Source organism: Sapajus apella, unplaced genomic scaffold, assembly GCF_009761245.1.
Source record: "Sapajus apella isolate SASKATOON/1434 unplaced genomic scaffold, GSC_monkey_1.0 scaffold5, whole genome shotgun sequence".
NCBI lineage: Eukaryota > Metazoa > Chordata > Mammalia > Primates > Cebidae > Sapajus > Sapajus apella.
The window spans coordinates 19,104,587-19,116,931 of NW_022436945.1; the positions used below are offsets into that span (position 1 = coordinate 19,104,587).

Below are 12,345 nucleotides of genomic sequence, written 5' to 3' on the forward strand. Positions count from 1 at the left end.
TGTATCCTGCTAAGTGAAAGATGGTAATCCGAAAACATCAAATATTTTATAGATCTACTTATACGACACTTTTGAAAAGAAAAAAACTATAGGTATTCAGAAGCAGGTCGAAATCATATACACTCCCACCAACAGTGTGAAAGTGTTCCTATTTCCCCACATCCTCTTCAACATCTGCTGTCTCCTGATTTTTTAGTGATAAACATTCTAACTGGCATGAGATGACATCTCAATGTGGTTTTGATTTGCATTTCTCTAATGACCAGTGATGATGAGCTTTTTTTCAAATATTTGTTGGCTGTGTAAATGTCTTCTTTTGAGAAGTGTCTGTTGTGAGGCAATTCCTCAAGGATCTAGAATCATTCTATTATAAAGGTACATTATATATACATATTATAATATATATATATGATTATATAATCTAATCATATATACATATTATAATCATTCTATTATAAAGATACACGCACACCTATGTTTATTGAGGCACTGTTCACAATACCAAAGTCTTGAAACCAACCCAAATGTCCATCAATGATAGACTGGATGAAGAAAATGTGGCACATATACACCATGGAATATTATGCAACCATAAAAAAGGATGAGTTCATGTCCTTTGTAGGGACAGAAATAAAGCTGGAAACCATCATTCTCAGCAAACAGACACAACAACAGAAAACCAAACACTGCATTTCTCACTCATAAGTGGGTGTTGAACAATGAGAACACATGGACACAAGGAGTGGAGCATCATACAATGGGGCCTGTTTGGGGATGGAGGGCTATGGGAGGGATAGAAGGGGGTCGGGGGCTAGGGGAGGATAGCATTAGGAGAAATACCTAACGTAAATGACAGGGTGATGATGCAGCAAACTATCATGGCACGTGTATACCCATGTAACAAATCTGCACATTTTGCACATGTACTCCAGAACTTAAATTATAAAAAAAAAAAATAGACAGTGTTGTTTTGGCAGCTCATATACAGAAATTGGAATGATAAGGAGATTAGCAAGGTCTCTGCTCAAGAACAACATGCAAATTCATAAAGTGTTCCATATTTTAAACCAAAAAAAATCAACAATAAAACAGCCAATCAGTACTTTTAGAAGTTGATGCTGACTGCAAAAGGGCATCCCTAGAGAATGTGGAGATTGATATAAATGTTCTTAATCTTGATTATGATGCTGTTTACATAATTGCGTCCATGTGTCTAAACTCATAAGACTTCTCATCAAAAAGTAAGATTATTGCCTATAATTTTTTAAAAGCCGTTTAAAATATACTACTGTTTCTATAAGTAAACTATTTCAGTAACTTTCCTCTAAAATGATGCTCAGCATGAACTTCTTCAAATTTCCTTTATGATAGGATATTTTTATCTATACTTTTTTCCCTGTCATTGAAAAACTTAAATCCATATTCTCATTCACATGCTTAATGTACCCAAATTATTTTCATAGGAAAAAAATAGAATTCCGAGGTAATAATTTTTCTTATCATCAGTTAGTATGAAGAGTTTACCACTTGCTGCTTTAAATATCTAGTCACATGAAGATGTCATATGGTTGAAATACAGATTTGTTTCAATAATTAATACATTGATTTTTATCATATTTTAAATTATCCTAATTATTCCATGTTTTTCTACCTTCAGTAAATGTACTACAGTGTCTTTTCTAAGGAGAAGAGGAATTCTTGTATATTTTATTTATACATCCAATTTTTCTTCTATTAAATATGTTCCCATTTTTACATGTATTTCCTTTTAATATTAATCCTTATTAAGCAATCTACCTCTAATTATATTAATGGTTTGCTGCAAAAGGGGTGTGTAGATTGTGGATCATTAAAAAATTGAGCAGTTACTCTGTGCCAGGAAACAGGGATACAGAACAAATGTATTTCTTATTATACCACAATCCTACATAACATTAAAAATAAACAGGGATGAGAATGGAGTATATTATGGAATCATTGGCAAGGCAACTAGAAATGAGGATTAAGGTATCTTGCCTGAAAATGCACATTTTTTCCTTTTTTTAGTTTGTACTCTAAGAAGTTGTATTACATGTATAGATACGTGTAACCACAGTAACCACATACAACTGTTTAATGAACACAAACTCCCTCATGCTACCTTTATGCTTATACTCCATCCAAACCTAACTCTGCCAACCACTTTTCCCCTTTCCATCACATTTTATGAATGTGATAAAATAAAATTGTTTTTATATATTTTATATACATAAGTTATATACATTTTTATTGATAGAGAATATGTAAGGTTTTGGGATTTTTGTCACTCAGCAAATTACTCATAAGGTTTATATGAGTTGATGAATAGATGTTTTATTTTTTTTACCACCATCTATCTAACCAGATGAAAGTTGTTTATATTAGTGATAGTATACATGTTTGATGTACTAGTTTGTTTATCCATCCAGCAGAGAGATATTTGCCCTGTTTTCCCGGCTTTAATGTTATGAATAAAGATGCTGTGAAATCTACAAAAAAATATGGAGTAAAGATAGATATTTTGTTGGTTACCTACAGGGAGCCTGTTAGTCACTGTGAAGCACTATGGCTATTTCATTTATTATTTATCTTTTTCAACATGCATTTAAAAATATCTACTACATACCAGGCACAGTTCCATATCACGAGGGTATGAATTAATAGGGCATAACCTCCTCTCAAGAACCCAAAAACAAAGAATAAAAAGGAACAATTACTTCATTAAATAACTACACATATTATGTGGGAACACATGAAATGGAAAGAAGACCTTGGCTTGAGAATGTAAGAATTATAGGGGTGCAGAAATTAATTTGGGTTCTGAAGGAAGGGTATGCATTTGCTACGATAACATAGCATTGGGAAGGCCATGGCAGCAGATGGAAGAATACAAGGAAAAAATATGGGTGCCAGAGGGATCAGGCAGGGCCAGCTATGGAAAAGTATAAAATGTAACCAGTTTCAAACACTTTACATATTCTAAACTAGAAGAAAATATGATTATATTTGTAATTTAGAAAGCACTAGTAAATTAGCAATAGTTTGAGTGTTGGTTCAGAGGGAGATGAAAATTGTTTTCATTTTTATAATAATATTACGAATTTTCATCCTGGGTTTTTATGGTCCAAAGCATGAAGTGCATCATCATCCATTTAATAAAAAAAGTAATGTAAATTTATTATATTATATAGGAATTTATTTATAAATATATTCAGTTAATAAAAATGGTCTTGATGCTTGCCTGTGGCTCATGTGCTTATTTCATTCTTTCTTACAGAATAAACATGATTCAGATCATGTTTATCTAGGTTTTTTTAAGAAACAATAAAACAAATATTTCCAAATAGTTACCTTTTCTCTGGATAAGTATTCCCTTAAACTTTTGCGGGGTTGCAAAATAAACCAAACCTAACTCTTTCCCCACAAATATTGATAATCTAGTTGAGGGAAGTCCTTAGAATAAGCACAAGAAAAGACAAAGTCATATTTATGTCATAAAATAGAGGATTGAGATATATCATTAATGAGAGATATCATTAAAATTAGAATATGAAGTCATACTTTATTAAAATCACAAAGCTAAGAAATAACTTAAAATATCTCTATTATATTTAAAAGTGCCACTATATTTTTTTAGTTTCTCTGACGAATACAGCCCCCTCATACAACACACACATCACTGTTCATCTTACTGAAATATTTAGCTGACTTTCTAAATAATATTTCTCTACATGTTATGATACCAAAGAGAAGCAATAGAATGGAATGCAACTTTTGGCTATGGACCATTTCTTACAAGTACTGTGTCACAGAATTATGCATGAGGATTAAGAGAATGCCAATAAAAAATAACCATAAATGGAGGAAATATAAAGGTATCTTTTACATTGATAGATAAATTAACTACTTAAATTTTTTAAAAATGATGTTAGCCCTGAATTATGGAAATGCAGAATCTTGTGCAGAGTTTCTTTTATTTTTTATTATTATTTTTTTTTGAGACAGAGTCTCACTGTCACCCAGGCTAGAGTGCAGTGGCACAATCCTGCTCACTGCAACCTCTGCCTTCTGGGTTCAAGCAGTTCTCCTCTCAGCCTTCCCAGTAGCTGAGATTACAGGCATGCACCACCATGCTTAGCTAACTTCTTTATTTTTAGAGACAGGGTTTTGTCATGTTGGCCAGGCTGGTTTCGAACTCTTGGCCTCAAGTGATTCCCCCATCTTCGGCCACCCAGAGTGCTGGAATTATAGGCATGAGCCACCTTGCCTGGTCCTTGTGCACTTTCTGAGAGCATATATTGATTCATGTATGTATCTCTGAACCTGAGGCTAATTTTGTCCCTTATTCACTTATGCATTTGATTCACTTGACAGTCTTATTAATAAAAATAACACTTTAATATTTACTTTTAATATTAATTTTCAATTTAGAAAGAAACTATATGAGTTAAGAAATACAAAAGCACAGTACACATATACTCCATTTATGCACATGGAAACAAAATATTTTAATCAAATATTTTGTGATATTCCTCTTATTTATTGTTCACAATGATATTAATATTTTTTAAATTGCTTTTTCTTAATTTTACTGTATTATTTAAATTATTTATACTGGTTTTCAATGATTAGCCATTTTGAAAATTTTTATATATTTATTTCTTATTTTGGAGCAACATAAATAATTTTCTTTATTAAATAAATCACATTTGGTCCTCAGAAAGCATATAAGATAGATATTATTTTCATTTTATAAAAGAACACAATGAAATTAATAGATTATTGCTAAATTTCCAGTGTGAAATTGAAAATGAATTTGATTCAAGTCTAATGATTTCTAATTTAATGTGGTACTTAACACTTAAGTACCATAAAACTATAGAAATTAAACTCATGAAATGAGCCTGTTTAATTTTTTTTCTTAATAAACCCTTAAAATTACCTGAAAAAAACACTGCTTGATAGTTCAAATGATATTCATTGATAATCGGCCACAAAGACACCCTCTCCATACCCTATTTTCCCCATATATAAATAATGGAAAATACCTCGTCGTTTTAAGTAAGGATTCAATATGTTAATATTTATCAAAATTATTAAACACTGCCTAGCACATAGAACATGCTTTATAAATGTGAGCTCTTATTGTTGTCTTTTATAATGTTGGTATTATTTTAATTAATATATATTTTCAGATGTTAATGTGCATTCTAACAGATAAATTTCAAGCAGTTTCAGTCTCTTTGTCTATTGTCCTTATTTCAAGACCTGAACCCTTCCTTCTTATCCTTGTGCTCTTAGGTTTTCTCCCTCCTCTTTCTAGACATTCTACTTTTTCTCCTTATATTTCTCTTTTTCTAGAACTTCAAGGGGACCTATTTCTGGGAATGGAGTTGGAATTTAGGGCACTGTGTGTTTGAATGCCTTCATTTGATGAGCCCTGCATGGTTGAGTCTTTTATATAATGATCCTCCAGATCATAGTGCAAACCCCACAATCATCAAATGTAACTACGATGCATGAGTAGAAAGATCATGATTAGGTACAACAATCTCACAACATTCCCAGTAGGTTTCCAGATAACTTGCTGGTGTAAACAGTGGTGGATAATAGTTTATCCTGTTTGAACTTTGATTCTATTTTTAATTAAGAAAAAATAGCATTTGAATAAAACATTTCAGTACATACAAGAAAACCAACTTCAGATTCTTAATAATAATTGATACCTTTGTCAGTTAATATTTGAAATCTAGTATCCATTACTCATCATGCAGTATTCTCTAACATAATTTATTTTTATTAGATACAGGTTCATGACTTCATCATTTGTTGCCACATCTTGCTCATCCCATGAAATGTTTGAATCTCAGTGGAATGTTACACTTGATTCAGCAACTTGGAATATCCACGAAGTTAAAAAATGGATTGAGCTCTCAAATTATGTGTGATTCAATACATATTACATAATAACATTTGACATGAAACCCAAGGTTTTTACAATATCTTTATTTCTAAAAACATGAACATTTGGTTTGGAACTGAAAAGTCTGCTAATTAATTTTGAATTCTTCCATCTACTTTTCCCAGTATCGCTGACAAGAAAGTAGAAAGCACATCAGCTATTAATAATCACAAAAACAGCAATAGTCCTTTTTAAACACTATCCAACTGCGACCACTAATTAAATTTACAAATTCCTTTTCTACATTTATCGAAATCCTTCGACAACATTGCTCTCTTAGAAAGTACTATAATTCCTGATGTTTTTTTTTCTATTTCAAAAATATGGCATTTGTCTTCCTGCTTTTTAAATGACTGTAGGTAGTTGCCTCTAACAGCTTAGTAAAAAATCAGTCTGTTTTTCCCTTCTTGTCCTTCTCCTTTTATTTTTTCCAATTTTTCTATCTATTACTATCACTTTTCTCCTGCAATTCAGAATCTTAGCCTAGAAAACATTTTTATTTCTATGTTGTTTTTCCTTCTGCTCTCTGGTGATATATTTAAACATGTTATATCTCTATTCATAACTTCATACTTAAATAATGCCTTAATTGGTCTGCTTCCTCTTTCTGCCACCATTATTCTGCCAAAGCTTCATTTCTAATCCAGCACACAATCAATAAAATACTAACTTGTTTATGTCACATTTTCACCTCCTTACATTACTATCCCTTAATAAGTTTTCACCTCATTGAGGGTAACACAAAACCCACACAATATCATGGGTAGTTTTCAAAGAAAATAGTATTACTTTCAAAGGCTGTTTTGTGTTTTTTCCCCTAATACTTGGGGAATTTTTTACATTCACTAGGTGGAACCACAACTGTAAGATTTCTCTCTTATAGAAAATACCACAAAGTAAAAATTGTCCAGTATCCTATCATTCTTGAATATTCATCTATATTGTCATGTAAGTAAAATAAAATAAAATAAAAGCAACAAAAACCATTTATTAGAACCAGAGCCTAGTGTCTGTGTTTTTAAAATATAAAAATTCCGTATTTTAAACTATTTATGTACTCTTTATTTTCCTATGACCATATAATCAAAAACATACTGATTTCACTTCTATGACAACATTACTTAAGGTTATTGTTAACCATTTAAGCAATCCACAAAACACATATGACAGAGACTTTGTGACATTTGAGTTGTCAATTTAACACAATCCACATTGGTAGCTGCCACATGCAAGTATGCAACAATGGAGATTTGGAACTACTTTTAACAGACTTTAAAATAGGATAATCATATAATATATCACTTAAATGGGGACACACTTGGCAGTGAAATGCAGTATTAAAACAATTATTACCTAATATTTTGAAATACTTCTTTCTTGCTTGATTTATGGATGAATAGTGTTGAAACTAAAAAGTAGTTATATTCAAAATAACAGTTTCTAAAAATAGTATACATCTGTAGGTTTAAGCAAAATAGCATTATTGACTAGATATGTTTTCTATAAGATAATTTCTGCTTTCCATACATAATGGGATAATGTAATTAATACTAAAATCATCTTTTTACTTCTACTGGAAATAACTTGAAAATAAACAAATACATGAAACAAATGCTTCCAGACATTGGACAACATGGAGTGCATGAAGACGAACCCTAAAAAAAAAAAAAAGATTAGGTGATTAGGTGATCCCTGTTGTAACCTGACTTTCAGCCTGGAGACATGTTAGACCCTGGTAAGGAATGAGAAACCCATTGAGAGTACAGAGGTATTGCTTAGTTAGAGAGGCTGAGACAGGAGTTTGATAACTCAGAGTTATTTGGAATTTGTGAAGCAGAGTACATAAATGGAGGGAACTCAACAAAGTAACTATGCTAGGAAACTGCACAGAATTTCATATTATTCCGTTCCTAGGTACTAGCATACATATGAGTAGCATGCAAATCTGTGAGTCCAGGCAGAGGATGACTCAGAAGCCGTTAGTGTTCCCAGAGTGTGTAAAGGACTCTAATATCTTCACATTCCAATCAGCTGATTCAAGAAGGTCATGACTTACTAGTAGAAATTAACTAGCCCTAGATTAAAAGCTATTATAAATATGTTCTAGCAAAGCTTGTGTCAAATGGTTCGAGGTGATCCTGAGAAAAATTACCAGTAAGGACAAAGCTCAGCACTCTTTAAAATGGCAACAACATACAATGCAGGACATAAATAATAAAACAGCAAAATGTCCTTTAATCAAAATCAACAGACATGGCAACAAACAGGAAAAGGAGATCTATAGCTAGAAAAAAAATTGTTGTAAGACCCAAAAATGTCAAAAATGATGGAATTTACAAACAAGGACATTAAAGTAGCTTTTATAATCATGATCAAATCTTTTTAAAAGCATAGGCATAATGAGTATAAAATGAAGGATACATACAAGAAACAAATACAACTTCTTGAAACGCAAAATACATTGTCTAAAGTACAATATTTGCTACATAAGATCAAAGAAGACTAGATACTGCAGAAAGAAACAAAAAACAAAAATCATTGAATTTGAGGACATAAATAGAAACTGTCCAAATGAAATCACAGAAAAAAAAAAAAAAGCAAATAAGAAAAGAGCTTCAGAGAGCCAAAAATCATAAGTAGTTCTGCTATATGCAATAAGAGTCTTAGAGGGGTTTGGGATAATAAAAACATATTTGAAAACCTAATGGCCAACATTTTCAATTTTATGAAAACAATAAATTTGAAGTCCAATACAGTCAATAATTCCAAAATGGGGAAAAAATCCACAGCACGAATTGTTAAAATTAAATTGCTGAAAACAGCAAAAAAAAGAGAACATTAAAAGCAGACAATGATACATTTTGTAAAGAATAATGAAAGATAAAAATGACTCCAGATTCTTTCTCAGAAACCGTATAAGCCTTTGATGGAACAATTATAGATATCCAGTTGGCTGTAGAAAATGTGAACTAATTTGGTTGGCTGCATCAATCAACTCAACCTCATTGGTTTTTAAGAAACAGTCTAATAACAACACAAAGCATTTTTTTTTCAAGTCAACATGAACCCACTCACCAATATTAATCATATTTTTGCCATAAAAACATCTATCTATGAGTTCAAAAGTATTGAAATCATACAGAATGTGTTCTTTGACCACAGCAACATTATCAGAAATTAGTAATTTTAAGGTATTTAGAAAATTTTCAAACTTTTAGAAAACAAATACAACTATGACTAATTCTCAGGTTAAAAAGATTTTATAACTAAAATCAGAAAATATTTTTGATTTAATTAAATTTAGTATGTTAAATATACAATACATCAAAATTTGTGTGATTCATCTTATGTAATGTCTGGGAGTAAACCTGTAGTTTTAAATGCTTACAGTAGCAAAGAAGTTCTAAATCAGTGTTCTAAGTTTCCATCTTAGAAAACAAGAAGAAGAATAACCAACCCATAGGGTTTTGGAAAAAAATTTAAAATACAGACAAAATTAGAAATGAATGTAAGAATCAACACATAATTAAAAGTCAAAATTTATTTTATTTAATATAATTTTAAAAATAAAACCAACGATTAATGAGTTCTTAAAGATATAGAATTAATATCTTTTCTAAACCAATCAAGATACAAAAAGAAAGATGGGCTATCAATATCAACAATAATGAAGGTACTTTACTATACAACCTACAGAAATTAAAATAAATAATATTATGAGATATTTATGCAAAAAAAAATCAACAATTAGGTAAAATATGTAAATTCTTTGAAAGAAGAGTTACCAAAATTTATTCTTGAAGAAATTTAGAATAAAAATAGCTCTATAAGAATTAAAGAAATTGAATTGTCTACTAAAAACCTTCCAACAAAGAAATAGTAATTTTCAAAACACCTTCTAATATTTTCATTTCTTGAATAAATACATAGTCATTTTGAGGAGACACCGCATGTAACTCTCTTATGTGCCTTCTTAAGTATTGGGGCCAAGCATTTTTTCCTGATATACATAATGTCTTAGTAGATATGGCTATACATTTATTTCTTATTTTATTCAATGTAGCACATTACACGGAAGTTTTAAAAATCATGTATGCACACGTGTTTTATTTTCTATGACATACTCTCACATATATATGAGAGTAAAAAAGAGTTACAATTTTTAGGGCGGATTGGAATGATGGTTCTGAAAAATATGCAAGACTCTGTTGTTTATTATTGGGCTTTTGTCTTTTCAGTGGCTCATTTTATTTTCCCAAATCATTGAAGAATTTCTAAACGTGTGATGCCACTTTTGTAGAAGTTACTTTAGGCTAGTACACCTTTTGTCATGAATACAGTCCATTCTAATCTCTCTTTCTCTCCCAGACTCTCAATCTATTTATCTTGCTTTTACCCATTTTTCATTTATAATTCAAAGCAACTGTCATCTCTTGGTATATTCTTCAACACTAATGGTGAGTTTGATTTAGATGTTCTCTGATATATTTTTGTTGCTTCCATGAATACTTTAACTTTGAACTTGGCAAATTACACTGAAATATATGAATGACCTTACCACTTCTTTTTTGTATTTTAATTTCTTTTTGAATGTGGAAATATATTTTTTTTTGTTTTTGCAACTCTGTGGCTGATCACACTGCTCTCTACAGAAATATTTGAGAAATTTAAACTGAGTTACATGGAAATGAAGTAAATGGATAAACATTCTCTATCAACATTTATAATATGGCTGTTATCACTACAGCATTCTTCAAAAAATGCTGAAGTTTTTGAGGGTACAGCCAATCCCGAAATTATTCTAGCCCTTTTTTTTCTGCATCATTATTATGCAAGGGATCAGCCTTGTAATCTTATTGGAGTTTTAGTTACAATGTTGAGTTTTAATTTAGGACAATAATACATTAAAATTTGTGTGATCCAGCTTATGTAATGCCTAGAAGTAAACTTATATTTTTACATGCAGTAACAAAGAGGTTCTAAATCAATGGTCTTAAGTTTTCTCTTAAATAACAAGAATAATAATAACGGATTTTTAGTTACAATGTTCAGTTTTAATTTAAGACTTGGCAAATGTCATTCTTACCTCACTTGCCTTATCTGTTATACTTTATAGTCTCCTCAAAAATTTTATTTTTGTTTTCTGAGCAACCTCACTTAGCAACTCACTCTTGAATACAGATGGTCCCCAAATTGTAATGGTTCAGCTCACAAATTTTCCTTTAAAATGGTGCAAAATGGTGATGCACATTCAGTAGAAACCACACTTCAAGTACCCATACAACAATTATATGTTTTGTTTTCATAAACGATGTGAGTTATTCAACATTACGTTATAAAATGGGCTTTTAGTGACTTCGACCAACAGTATATTATGTAATTATCCTAGCACATTTAAGTTAGGCTAAACTAAGCAATGATGTTCCCTAAGTTGGGTATATTAAATGTATTTCTGACTTTCAGTATTTTGAGCTTAATGATGGGTTTATTATATGTAACCTCAGGAATAAATCCAGAAACATTTGTACTTCTTTCTGAGATATACTTCAAACTTACTTATTTCATCTTATCACATTTGGGGCGACCCTATTTTTCTTTGTGAGTACATATAGCAACTCTCTGAGATCTCCTTGGTCATTGCTTCTATTTGGTAAGTGATTATATTGTGAGAGAAATAACCTGAATGGGAGGGCACATCAGTTAGGATTTCTCAGATTTGTTTGCTGATCAAGTTTCCCACTAGGTGCACTTACATTTATTAAAGAAAAAAAATTCTCATTCCTTCTTACACTTCAGTATCTCCAGTAAAACTGTTTGCTTATAGAAAACATTTTTAGCTTTACTTTGAAATACCTACCTCCTCCCCAAATAGTACAATCCTACCTTCTTTTCTGTGTGGCATATGTGTTAGAGACCTAAAATTACCACATTAAGAAAGAGCACATGATAATAATTTAGACATTGAAAGATAAACCTACCTAAGTCTGGCATATTCTAATTATCTATTCTCTGGAGCCTAAATTAAATTATTTCATTTCCTTCGAAATGCTTTAGGTTGATGCAATACCAATATGAATTTTCTAATTGCTCATTATTACTGCTTAGTTCTTCCACTGAGGTGGAAGCAACATATTAAACAATCCCAAAATAATGACTCCTCTAGTCACAAAATACTCTGCAGCAATGTAAAAATCACTGATTTTTTTTTCCCATTTATTTATTTTATTGCATTTTAGGTTTTGGGGTACATGTGAAGAACATGCAAAATTGTTGCATAGGAACACACGTGGCAGTGTGATTTGCTGCCTTCCTCCCCATCACCTACATCTGGCATTTCTCCCCTTGCTATCTCTCCCCAGCTTCCC

The 12,345-nt window shown here is 31.1% G+C and overlaps 1 non-coding gene across 1 annotated transcript; it reads left to right on the forward strand.

Annotated features, from left to right (window-relative positions):
• Window positions 1-962: 962 nt before the first annotated feature.
• Window positions 963-1,065, forward strand: LOC116548826. The gene has a single exon (XR_004267549.1). It is a non-coding gene; the product is annotated as a U6 spliceosomal RNA (small nuclear RNA).
• The last annotated feature ends 11,280 nt before the right edge of the window (window positions 1,066-12,345 follow it).